Source organism: Mirounga angustirostris, unplaced genomic scaffold, assembly GCF_029215605.1.
Source record: "Mirounga angustirostris isolate CCGP_5_RB_7025 unplaced genomic scaffold, mMirAng1.0.hap1 SCAF_1, whole genome shotgun sequence".
Classification (NCBI taxonomy): domain Eukaryota; kingdom Metazoa; phylum Chordata; class Mammalia; order Carnivora; family Phocidae; genus Mirounga; species Mirounga angustirostris.
In genome coordinates, this window is record NW_026991709.1 from 113,658,588 (window position 1) to 113,671,912 (window position 13,325).

Sequence of the window (13,325 nt, forward strand, 5' to 3'; positions counted from 1 at the left end):
ATAAATATACCCATTTCTCCATCAATTAAAAAACAAAACAAAACAAAAAACCCTTCGTTTTAAGTGTCTTCCCAGCTCTCTCAGCCCTGTCATCTCTATATTCTTGTAGGAGTGGTTTATACTCACCATTCCCAGACTTCTCCTGTCTCTGCTCTTTAGCAAATAAAAACAACAACCACAGTAATAACTAATATAGACTGAGTGCTTACTAGGTTCCAGGCACAAGACTTTGTGTGCTCTCTCTTATCAGTTTTCTCACTACAACTCATAGTGTAGTTACTATTACTCAGAAAATGAGGCTCACAGAGGTCATCAAAGAGAGCTGCTCTCTGGAGAACCTCAGCCATCACCTGTATATTTTTGACTCCTGATATAAATAATTCCAGAACTGTCTCTTCCCACCTGAGCTCCAGACATACCCTTTGGACCCCCTACACGACATTTCCATTTGAATAATCTGTTGAAAACCCAAACTCTATATGCATAACACTGAACCTATAATCACTCCCTTCAATTACCCCCTGCAAAAAACTTTCTGGTGGTCTACACTAGGTACTCGAGAGTAAATCTTGGTTCTTCCTTCTCTGCTTTCTTGCCTCCCTCAACCACCATCTCAACTGTTTACCATGTCCCGTGAGATGCATCTCCAAAATCTCTTGCTATTCATGCCTTCCTTCCCCTACATTACCCAAATCCAGCCCCATAGCACCTCTTAACTACAGCATTACAATAGTCACATGCTTCAATCTCTCAACCACTCCGTTCCTCCTCAACACACCAATGACAGCCATCTTGCCCACACAGATGGCTACATCTGTAGCTATCCTACACAGCTCTGATCATACTCATACTTAAAACCTCTATGGGCTCAAAGCTCAGCTCAAATGTCAGCTCCATTTTCTAACTGTGCTCCCTGCACAAAGGAGAGTTAATTATCACGACCTTTTTCCATGATAGTTCATGCTAGAGCAATACTTATCCCATTTATAGTGTATAGCGAGGCATGTCCTGTTTCTCCCCTCTGAGAACTCCCTTTTGCCTATGAGCATCTAGTCGAGTGCTTAGCATCCATGTTAAATAAATGTTTGCCTTATTCATCAATTTAGAAATGGCTGGATGATAACCAAACAGTGTCATGTCCATGTGCTGAAACAAGCTTTAATCATCTTTCCTTCCAAATATAAGGATATTCATGAAGAATTTTATGACAAAACTCTCACTAGAAGGAAAATGGTAGTGAAAAACAGTACCCAGATTTTCTAGCCTGAAGCAGAAGGTGCCAAATATCATGGAAACTTTATTACCAAGTGAATTTTCAGATAGGCTTGTATTCTGCAAAGGTGTAGAGGTCAGATAACTAGCCGATTAAATTCTCTCTGCACTTCCATTTTGAAGACTTATCTGAATGTTTCTAAGGTTTTTCTTTCCATCTCCCTTTGCTTTATCCTTCACACCCTCATCATTGAGCATGTTAATAGCCTTTAAAGAAATCAATATCCTGCCATCGGGCTCTCACAAGGAGTGCCGTGCAGGTCTGGCAGGTGAGTCATTATAGCACTGGTTATGGAAACAACTGCAAACCTTTCCCAGGGACATCAGCTGGTATGCAAAAGGGCAGAATGTGGCCTTAAGATGAAACTGAATGCAAAGTCAAAATTAATTTAACTTATATTTTATTTATGATTCAATGAATTAATAATCAAGGATATTTGCATGGGCAAGTTTTTTAAGCAGTAGAGTATCCTTTGATTGAATTAGTATTTCCCTTCAAAAGACATTTTAAATATTAGCATAATAGAGCCTATTGGAGTGAAATCCAAAAATCCATTTGTGAAAATTCTTTATAACTTATGCAGGTATTACCAATCCAAATTAGTGGGTAGGTAGCAAGTGATGATACCCTAACTTATACAGGCTAAAGCCATGACAAATCTTGCTGTTATGGAATTTTCTTGTAGTAAAATTATATAAGAAATATGAGACTTATTGGTCTAACAGTTTCTGATCTAAATCAATATCCTTCAGCATTATTTTTCTAAATTATGTCCAAAAAGCCCATTGAAGTAAGAATCTACTTAGGTTCAAGAACGATAAACAAGGTAGGAATAAATGCTATTTAAATATCAGAAAGCTGGGGCATATCCAACTGGTTCTTTATTTCCCCAAATATGTAACTATTACACTGCTTATGAATTTGGTATCTCCTTGGTTGCCCAAATCTTTAATTCCTGGTTGAAGTGCATACATCCAGATCTTTCCTCAGCAATTATTTTCATAGACATTCATATGGAGAAATAAATGATGGTATTTGAGGCTTTTATATTTATATCATAATGATAACATAATTCTGCAATGTATTTTTTACTTAATCCTTTCTGTGGTTAAGAAAAGCATATAGTCAAATCCCAACTCTGCCCCTTTATCAGTGACCTCAGACAAGTTACTTAACCTCCTCTCTGCCTCAATTTTCCCATCTGGCAGATTGAAATAATAATACTACCTCCCTTGTAAGGTTTTGTGAGGTTTAAAATGCAAATCCTTTAGAACAGTGCTTGATACATGGCATAAACTCTATGTATGTTGGCTTACTATTATCAGATGCTATTGTTTTCCTTATTTTTCTTAATTTCTGAATATTATCCCAAATTCTGGAATCTCTGGGGATCTCCTCCATCTCATGACTTTAAATACCATTCATTCGTAGCTCTCAGATGTAGGTCTCTGAGCTGTACCTCACCACTAAATTGCGACTCACATATAGAACTGCCCACTCCCCATCCCCAACAGGATGTCTAACAGACATCTCAGAGCTAGCGTGTCAAAACCTGTACTCCTGACCTTCCTCCAGCCCAGCCAGTCCTCCTACTCTCCTTCTAGCTGACCAGGCTAAAGCCCTTGGAATTCTCCCAGACTCATTCCTGTGTCTCTCACCCCATACCCTGTCTATCAGGAAATTCTAGTGGCCCTATCTTCCCTACACACACATATCCAAACTCTTCTCACTACATCAACAACCCCAACTCTGGTCACAGCTACAATCATTCTCACTTAGATGATTATAATAGCCTCCAAATTGATTTCCCTGCTTCCACCCTTGCCTCCTTTAGTCTGTTCTCCATACAGCATTAACAAGATTCTATTAAAACATACAACAGACCTGGGGTGCCTGGCTGGCTGGGTCAGTTAAGTGTCTGACTCTTGGTTCTAGCTCAGGTCATGATCTCAGGGTCATGAGATTGAGCCCTGCATCTGCTTCACGCTAGGTATGGAGCCTGTTTAAGATTCTCTCACTCCCACCCCCTCGGCCCCTCCCCCTGCTCTCTCTCTCTTTCTCTCAAATAAATAAATAAAGTCTTAAAAAAAAAATACAGCAGACCATCTCATTATTCTACTTAAAACCCTGCCATGGCTCCCCATCATTCAGAGTCAAAGACAGAGAGTCCTTACAATAGCTACAGGCCGTACCTACAAAAGCACTCCCACTTCTGACCTCACTTCCTACTAGTCTTTCCTCAAGTACTCTCTTCCACGAGAGTTACATGGCCTCCTTGCTATTCCATGAACTATCAGGCATGCTCTCACTGCAGGGTTTTTACACTTATTAGAACCCTCTGATCACACTATTTAAAATTACAAACCTGGCACCTGGGTGGCTCAGCTGGTTAAGCGTTTGTTTGCCTTCCACTCAGGTCATGATCTCAGGGTCCTGGGATTAAAATAAATAAAATATTTTTTAAAAATAATAAAATTAGGGGCACCTGGGTGGCTCAGTTGTTAAGCGTCTGCCTTCGGCTCAGGTCATGGTCCCAGGGTCCTGGGATCGAACCCCACATCGGGCTCCCTGCTAGGCAGGAAGCCTGCTTCTCTGTCTCCCACTCCCCCTGCTTGTGTTCCCTCTCTCGCTGTCTCCCTGCTTTTTCTCCATGACACTTATAGCAATCTTTCCCAATACTTTAGTTTTTAAATTTGTGTTTCTTGCCTATTTCTCCCTACTATAAGCCCCATGAAGGTATATATTTTTGTCTGTTTGTTCAATGCTTTATCTCTAGTACCTAGATAGTGCCTGGCACATAACTACTCATAAATATCAATAATAAGTATCAGTAAATATTTGGTAAATAAATAAATCAAGGCCCTATGATTTATTTGCCCATTTCTTAAAGAGTGACACTTAAATTGTCTTCTGTAATGTGAACATCTGTTCATGTCTTCCTAGAGTAGATATTAAGCAGTGGAAATGCCGGGTCGAATATCTGTACAAAGTCATCTTAAAATTTACTGCCCACCTGCCCTCCAAAAATATATGAAATAACTTATATTTCTAAGAATAATATGTAAAAGTACTCCTTTAAAATTCACCTCAAATATTTGTGTCTTTTAATCTGTTGTTCCTTTTGCTTATAATATCCTCTTTGTCTTCAAATCCCATTCTCTCCCTGGTGAAATTCTACCCATCCTTCAAAACCCAACTCAACTGCCATGGTAGAGACATAAGCAATCTCCTCTGATTTACCTGGCTGGCTTAATTAGCCATTATTAAGTGTGCTTTTATAGCATACTTTTGTATACCTCTGCTTTAACCTTTATCATGTTGTTTTGTAATTTGTTTGTGTATCTGGCATTTGCACTATACAATGTGCTCCCAGAACCTAGAATATTAGTCTATTCCTACATGCTGGTGGAATGTAGACAGAGATAAGTCAGTCAATCAATACAATAATATACTTCCTGGAATATTGTGGATTCTTGGTCCTCTCCTTCAGAGATTCTGATTCAATAGTTCCAAAGGAGGGCCCAGGAATCTGAATATTTATTCAGCACCTCCAGTGATTCTAATTTAATCCATCCACCAAGCATACCTTAAGGAATATAGTTATTAAGAAATACTAGGAAAAGTATAGTAGGATCAAGCATTATAGAATTATATCCTGATGTAGTACCCATCATTCTTACAGGTGTATGGTTAAAAAATCATTTTTTACCCACTTTATTGGGGTATGTTTGATATATAAAAAGCTATACATATCTAATGTATACAATTTGGTGAGTTTGGAGAAAAGTATACACCCATGAAACCATCACCATTATCAACGCCACAAACATATCCATCACCTCCAGATGTTTCCTCCAGCCCTATTTTGTTGTTTAAAGTCTTGGTATTATTACGTATCTTCCCCTAAGCTCATGAATATCAGCCAAATGATATCTTCCCAAAAGCTCATGAATAATAGTCAATTGATTCAGTAAACTGTACACGAGAATAAAGACTTTACTGGCTACAATTCACCCTAGTTAAACTAAATTAAAGAACTCAAAATAAAACTTCTTATTGTTTTATTTTTTTTTATTTTTTATTTTTTTAAACTTCTTATTGTTTTAGTGCTATGTTTCAACTTAGTGAAATATGAGCCAGAAGAGCTCATGTAGCTTTCAAATGGGAGGAAACAGGAGCATATGAGAGGAGAGGGTATTGTCCAACACTTGCACACACCAGACACACAGAATAACTAGAACAGATATTCTTATCAGTCCCCACTTTATAGATATGAAAACAGGTTTAGAGTGGTTGAGTAATTCACTCACGTACACACCTCCTACTAACTGGTAGAATTTAGATTTTTAACCCCGGTCTTTCAACTCCAAAATTGATGCTTTTTTCCATTATACTATATTTCTCCCATATGCTGCAAAGAAAATATACTTGAATGTGTAAAAAAAAAATGATTTGTGTTTCTTGCAATGAATTACCTAACACTACCATTTAACAGTTGTATAATCTTCTACTGGTCCTTTCATCTCTTTGGACTTCAGCTTCAGATGAAGGTAATGGATGGAAAAAAAATTGTGCTGACCAAAGAAAATCTATAGGAGTAAGACTAGTACATGGTAGCTGTCAGGAGATACCAAAGATGGTGACTCCATGTGTCACTCTACAGTGCCCCCAGATGAAGACTATTATGGACAAGATCTCTCTAGAATGAGTGAACAGGGCAGTGCTTAGAATGTGAGCCATATTCTGCTTTGGTACTAGCAAACAGAGACAAAGGGCCTAAGATCCATATTGAAGTACCTAGGTCCAAATTCCATCCCCACCACTCCACCACTCTACTAGCTCTATGAAATCTGACAAAGCATTTAATCTCTCTCAGCCTCAGTATCCCATCCACCAAATGGGGATGATGGCAGGACCTTTCTCATGGGAGGATTAAATGAAAAAGTGAACCTGCCTTGCAACAAATCTCCCTTGTTATTACCTATTTTTATTATGCCACAGTGTAGTCAAGTAGTCAATAGAAGCACCTAAAATTTTCATTCACTCACAAATAGAAATAAAATCCAATATGCTTAGGTGCCAAGAGCCAAGCCAGCAGAGTGTGTGTGCTCTATCTTGATGCCTATAAGAGCCTAGAAGTTTAACTTAAGGTTTCAATTTGTGTTTATTCAGTGTTGCATAAATATTATCTAAATAAAATTCTCAGGGAACTAGCAGCTTTGGATTTTATGTGATAATAGAGATTGTGATCTTATCCAGGTCTGGAAACCTTATCACATGTTTTATCTACTTTGAGCAGCAGTGTATGTAATATTCTATTTGTCTGCTTAACCAGATCACTTATTTAATACTTTAATTATTCTCTTAACTTTTTATTCTCCATGTGTAATACCTGTAAGAGTATTTTTTATATTAGTGCATTAAGATAGTGTAAGCAAGGTGCCTGGCTGGCTCAATCGGTGGAGCTCGCGACTCTTGATCTCAGGGTTGTGAATTCAAGGCCCACATTGGGTGTAAAGATTATTTTAAAAAATTAAAAATTAAAAAATATCTTAAAAAGATAATGTAAGCGGGCACCTGGGTGGCTCAGTTGGTTAAGCGACTGCCTTCAGCTCAGGTCATGATCCCAGGGTCCTGGGATCGAGTCCCGCATCGGGCTCCCTGCTCTGCGGGGAGCCTGCTTCTCCCTCTCCCACCCCCCCTGCTTGTGTTCTCTCTCTCGCTGTGTCTCTCTCTGTCAAATAAATAAATAAAATCTTTAAAAAAAATTAAAAAAAATTTTAAAAAAAGATAATGTAAGCAATCATGGCTTATGAATTGGTATTTGTTTTCATATGAAAAGATCTTATGAAATGTTCATGGTAGAACCAAAGCTTATGCTATTTAAAGAAACAAAAAGATAAGTGTGTACATTGACCTATTTTTAATAAAGATACTACAAGAAAAATTTATAATGCCATATTTTAAACAAGTATAAGCAATTTTATAATATTTGATATTATTTTCTACCTATTACATAGGAATTGTTGAATGCCCATATTATGGATTATGTTTCTAAAGTATGTGTTCAATCCTCACACAAAACTAAGGTTTAATTTATATTTTAAAATCAAAATTAATTATGTAAAAATTTTCTTTCTGGTAAAATCTATTACACACCAGAAGACGTGACTATGTAACTGAATTAAAACATTGTTTGATCTGGTTAATTTTTTTTAGAGATTTATTTATTTATTTGAGAGATTGAGAGAGAGAGAGAGAGAGCATGCAGGGGGAAGGGGCAGAGGGAGAGGGAGAGAGAGAATCTCCAGCAGACACCACGCTGAGCACAGAGCCCTACACAGGGTTTGATCTTACAACCCTGAGATTATGACCTGAGCCGAAATCAAGAGTCGGATGTTTAACCGACTGAGCCACCCAGGCTCCCTTGATCTGGATAATTTTAATGTACATGTGCAATATATACAATACTTTGTGGAGCAAAGAAAATTATTATTTAACTAAGGTTTGAGAAAGCATGTAGACATTTAGTCCCACACAAAAAGTTGGGGGGGAGATGATGTGGGAAACAAAGGCAAAAGAAAAATTAAACTTCCTTACTACTTACAGCCCATTGACAAGTTCTTGAAAGAGGCAGAATGATACTCTGCTAGGAACTCAGCTGCCTCTATGTTAATACCTTGCTAAGGGTAAAAGGCAATCTTAGCCTGACCCCCAGGATCCTGTGAGTCTACTTTAACATATAAAAATTCCTTTGGAAACTTCCTTTATCTCTACTTCCCAAGATATATGTTGGCAATCATCCCCCAAGCATATGACCCACTGATAGACATCTGAAGGGTCTCATGACTAAGGTTTTATTAGACAGTAATAAATGATCTTTCCCTAACAATAGCTAGCCCCCTCAAGGTCCTGGAAACCTTGCTTCCAAAATTCCTTAGGGATTTACACTATGCCTAACCCCCTCCCAACTTGAAAGTATATAATGGGCCACTCCTCATGACCCAGTGCAGCTCCTTCTGCCCCAAAATGATTTTTAATTAAGTCAAGAAAATAATATTAAATGGTATGAAATAATCAATCTTGTTGGAATACCAGTAATGTAAAATCAGTTGCCTGAAATCTATAAATCATAGAAGGCCCCCAAAGTATCTTAGCATCAACTTCAGAAGCAAGTTTGTTTACTACAAAGCATGTGTAAGAGTGATCAAATAATTCATCTTTAAAATTCCTAATTATTTTAATTTCTAAACTTTCTTATGAAAAATAATTGAAAGGAGTAAACTTTTCATATTATTAGCTACTACTAATTACAGACTACTTTTATCCACCATCTTAAAATAGTTTGAAAAATGAATGAAAGCTATTCAAGACTTAGTTCATTTATTTTGTCTAACTTTATTTTTCATGCTATCAACGTTCTTTCACTTAACTTTCTACTTATAAATTATTATAATAAAGTAAGTTCATATTAGAACACTGGATTGCTTTGTAAACAACAAATGTCTCAGTTGTTACTGTAAGGGACAAATGTGGTATCAAATTAAATTTTTTATATTTATTTTCTTATAAGACCCAAACTTACATTTCGGGGACTTTTATTCAAAATCACTACTGCTGAATTGCAAAATGTTGTCTTTGTCCTTAAGACCATGACAGAGAATTTTATCTGCATTCAAATTGCCTACTGGTTTGTGGTATTTCAATAATAAAACAGCAGGATTGAAGGCTCATGATGAGAAATCTGACTAATTACCTGTTAGATGATAGATGGTTGTAACTAGGCAGTGCCAGTCACTGAAAACAAAACACTTCGAGATATCAATCAGCTTCCTGACAAATCCAATTTCCCTCACATTCAGCGGACAATAAATGGGAATTTTACCTCTACGTCTACAGAGTGCAGAGTTTTAACTTTAAAATATGCACAATGATATTTTAATAAAGTACAGGTTTTTAATAAGTTAGTATTTAAATGCCCGACATATTCATATTTCAATCTTACAGCTTTTAAATAGATAGGTGGTGGAAATAATTAACATTGTAAATCTGTATTGTACTCCATTGAGGAGGGCAAGGTGTACTTAATAGGAGTTTTCTTATTTTCTTTCTGCATTTACATTTAACTCAAATTATTCACAACAACTCTAATGGCTGTATTCACTCTCTTCATTTTTTTTAATTTTGTGGTAAATGAGTTGGATGTACATTCTACATGAGATTCAAAAAAGCAGAATGTCCAATTAACACTGCCATATATCAGCATGTGGGCAGAGTTAAAGCAAAGAGGGACTGAAGCATGGAAATTGAATGTAGGCCCAGAGAAACACCTCTTTCTCCCTTATAAGGAGTGATTACATAGTTAATATTTGAAATTTATGATTAACCCTAATAAGTTATAACCTTAAATATCCAATTTTGTGATAAAAACAGGAAAATTAAAGACGGCAGAGAAATGGAGAAAAGAAGAGAGATTATTTGCTTCCTATTTATTGAAGAAAATTGAATTTGTAGGCAAAGATCAAAAAGTTTAATAGTATAGAGTCTGAAAGCAGGCACTTTCAAATGTTAGTGGGAAGGTAAGTTGATACAGCTTCACTGAAGGACTACTTGACAATAACTATCAAAATTTAAATGCTTAGACACAGTAATCCACTTTAAGGATGTCTCCAATAATTACCCTCATATATCTCTGCGAATGTTCACTGTAGTACCATTTTTAATTTTTTTTTAAATATTTTTAACTGGAAATAACTTAAGGTCCCTCCATAGAGGATGGGTTCAATAAAGTATTTACAGGCATACAATAGAACACTATGTAACTAAACATAGTCTTTTAAAAGGATTAAGTAGATCTCTATGTGCTGTTCAGGAACAACATTCAAGGCACATTTTAAGTGAAAATATGCCAGAAACACCTGAGCTCTTTAGAAGAGTTTAAATTAAGGGGTATAAATACATGTTTGATTATTAATAGAAAATTTATGAAGGGATACATAAAATGCTAGCTATGGCTGTCTTTGGGAAAGGAGTTTAGAGACATGAAAGGGACTACTTACTTTCCATTGCATACTCTTAAATTTTTTGAAATTTTATCATGCTCTTTTATATCCTTTCCAGTGATAAATTAAACAAATGAAAAAAAGAGAGAAAAGGAAGGAAATACCTGTACACATGGGTCTGTTTTACTGCAAAGCCCATTCCTCTGTAGCTGCTTCACAGTCAAAAACTTGAGGAGATGTGATTAAATTTTTTAAAGCAGCCTAAATTCTGCATGTTCCTGACATAATCGTGAGAACAGAAACAAAAGACATGGCCTGAGTCGATACTAATGAGCTGAACTTGAACATGACCATCCCCTGAGGCTGACTGCTTGGCTGTGACCTAGTCTGTGACTAAGAACTGTGATTGAGTGTTTGAGGACTGCAGTATCTAATCCCAGCCACCTGGGAGAATGAAAGGTCACTCAGGCAGTGAAGCACTTCAGGCTCACACTTTGTCTACCCAGCCAGGCAAAGAAGGGGATTTACAAGGACTATAGAACTTAGTTGGAAAAGTTGGAAACTCCTCCCCAACTCATCCTATTCCATAATACTGTGAAGCTATTGGAGTGAGATACCTGTTCTTTCAGGGCAATAAAACACATGTTGGTACACACATTCATATACACACGTATACACACACCATGCTTTGCCCTCTCATGTACTCTTTGCAGGATGGAAATTAGATATCTGCAAAAGTCAAAGAAAACCTAGAAACAACAAAATATATTATCAGAGCTAACCTTATCAGTAGAAGGAATAAGTCTTCAAACAAGGCCTGATTAAGAAGCATTTATATATTTGACTGGCAAGCTCTACCACAGAAGGCATTACCACGTTAAATACAAAATCAGAAGTTTGGGGCACCTGGGTGGCTCAGTTGGTTAAGCAACTGCCTTTGGCTCAGATCATGATCATGGGGTCCTGGAATTGAGTCCCACATCGGGCTCCCCCTGCTCTGCGGGAGCCTGCTTCTCCCTCTCCCTCCACCTGCCACTCTCCCCGCTTGTGCTCTCTCTCTTTCTCTGTCAAATAAATAAATAAAATCTTTTTTAAAAAATCAGAAGTTTAGGGTATAAAAAACATGATGAAAAACTAAGGTAGAGGTGTGACTTCTATAATGACAGGCCATCTTGGAATGATAAGGCACAGAAAGCAGAGATAGATTTCAAAAGGAAAGAGGAGATTTATTTTTTTTTAAAGATTTTATTTATTTATTTGAGAGAGAGAATGAGATAGAGAGCATGAGAGGGGGGAGGGTCAGAGAGAGAGGCAGACTCCCTGCTGAGCAGGGAGCCCGACGTGAGACTCGATCCCGGGACTCCAGGATCATGACCTGAGCTGAAGGCAGTCGCTTAACCAACTGAGCCACCCAGGCGCCCAGGAAAGAGGAGATTTAAAGCAAAATCTTTACTTGTTTTTTGTTTTTTAGAGAGGGGGAGAGGAGGGAAAGGGATAGAGAATCTTAAGCAGGCTCCATGCCCAGTGAAGAGCCCTAAACGAGGCTCAATCTCACAACCCTGAGATCATGACCCAAGCCGAAATCAATAGTCAGATGCTTAACTGACTGAGCCACCCAGGTGTCCCAAAATCTTTACTTGTTTCTAAATTTAACCCAGGCCCACCCAGTTCTAATCAGAAAATTTGTATGTACAGTAAGGCTACAGATACTTGTATAAATAATAGAAAAAGAATAATTCCTTTACCTTCTAACATCTTTTCAATTAAATATATATTTATTATATATACTTCAAAATATAAAGATTAACTATGAAGATGACAAAGCATTTGAAAAATTATATTAAGTAAGAAAATAAGAATAATTATGTGCCATATGAGAATGTAGAGCAACTGGTACTCTACACATAAAGATTGAATATGGGAAAATAATGCAGATGGGGGATGCCTGGGTAGCTCAGTCCATTAAGCCTCTGACTCTCGATTTCGACTCAGGGTCATGATCTCAGGGTCCTGAGATGGAGTCCTCATGGGGCTCTATGCTGGGTGTGGAGCCTGCTTAAGAGTTTCTCCCTCCTCTCCTTCTGCCCCTCCCCCCTTAAAAAATGCAGCTTGGGATTACCAACATACAAAAACATTTAAAAATATAAAACTCAAAGAGAAAATGTTAGCATGTTATTTAAAAAATCATAGGCTTTTGGTTTGGTTTTTGGCTCAGAGGAGAGGAAGGCACAACTGTCTTCAGTCATCCTGAATCCGGGTTCATCTGACACCAGCCACCTCCACCACTCCACTTAAGTAGGACCCCAACAAGATCAAATTCGTATATTTGAGGTGACCGGTGGGGATGTGGGTGCCATGACTGCCTTAGCCCTGAGGATCAGTCCCCTGAGTCTATCTCCGAAAAAGGTTGGTGATGACATCGCCAAGGCAACTGATGATTGGAAGGATCTGAGGATTGCAGTGAAACTGACCATTCAGAACAGACAGGCCCAGATTGAAGTGGTACCTTCCTCTCTCTGCCCTGAGTATCAAAGCCCTCAAGGAATTGCCAAGAGACAGAAAGAAGCAGGAAAACATTAAGCACAGTAGAAATGTCAGTTTTGATAAGATTGCCAACATTGCTGGACAGATGGGACACCGATCTTTAGCCAGAGAACTATCTGGAACTATTAAAGAGATCCTGGGGACTGCCCAGTCTGTGGGCTGCAGTGTTGATGGCCAACACCTTCATGACATCATAGATGACATCAATAGTGGTGCAGTGGAATGCCCAGCTGGGTAAGAACAACAAGGGAAAATATATATTTTTTTAAGATTTATTTATTTATTTATTTATTTATTTATTTATTTATTTATGAGAGTGTGCATGAGAGGGAGGGAGGGCAGAAGGAGAGGGAGAGGAGCAGACTCCCCGCTGAGTGTGGAGCCCGACAGGGACTGGATCTTACAACCCTGAGATCATGACCTGAGCCAAAATCAAGAGTTGGAGGCTTAACCAACTGAGCCACCCAGATACCCCACAAAGGAAAATATTTCAATAAAGGATCATT

At 37.8% G+C, this 13,325-nt stretch overlaps 1 pseudogene; it reads left to right on the forward strand.

Moving 5' to 3' along the window:
• The window catches only part of LOC123862921 (large ribosomal subunit protein uL11-like), a 71,497-nt pseudogene extending 58,440 nt beyond the window's left edge, over positions 1-13,057 (forward strand).
• The last annotated feature ends 268 nt before the right edge of the window (positions 13,058-13,325 follow it).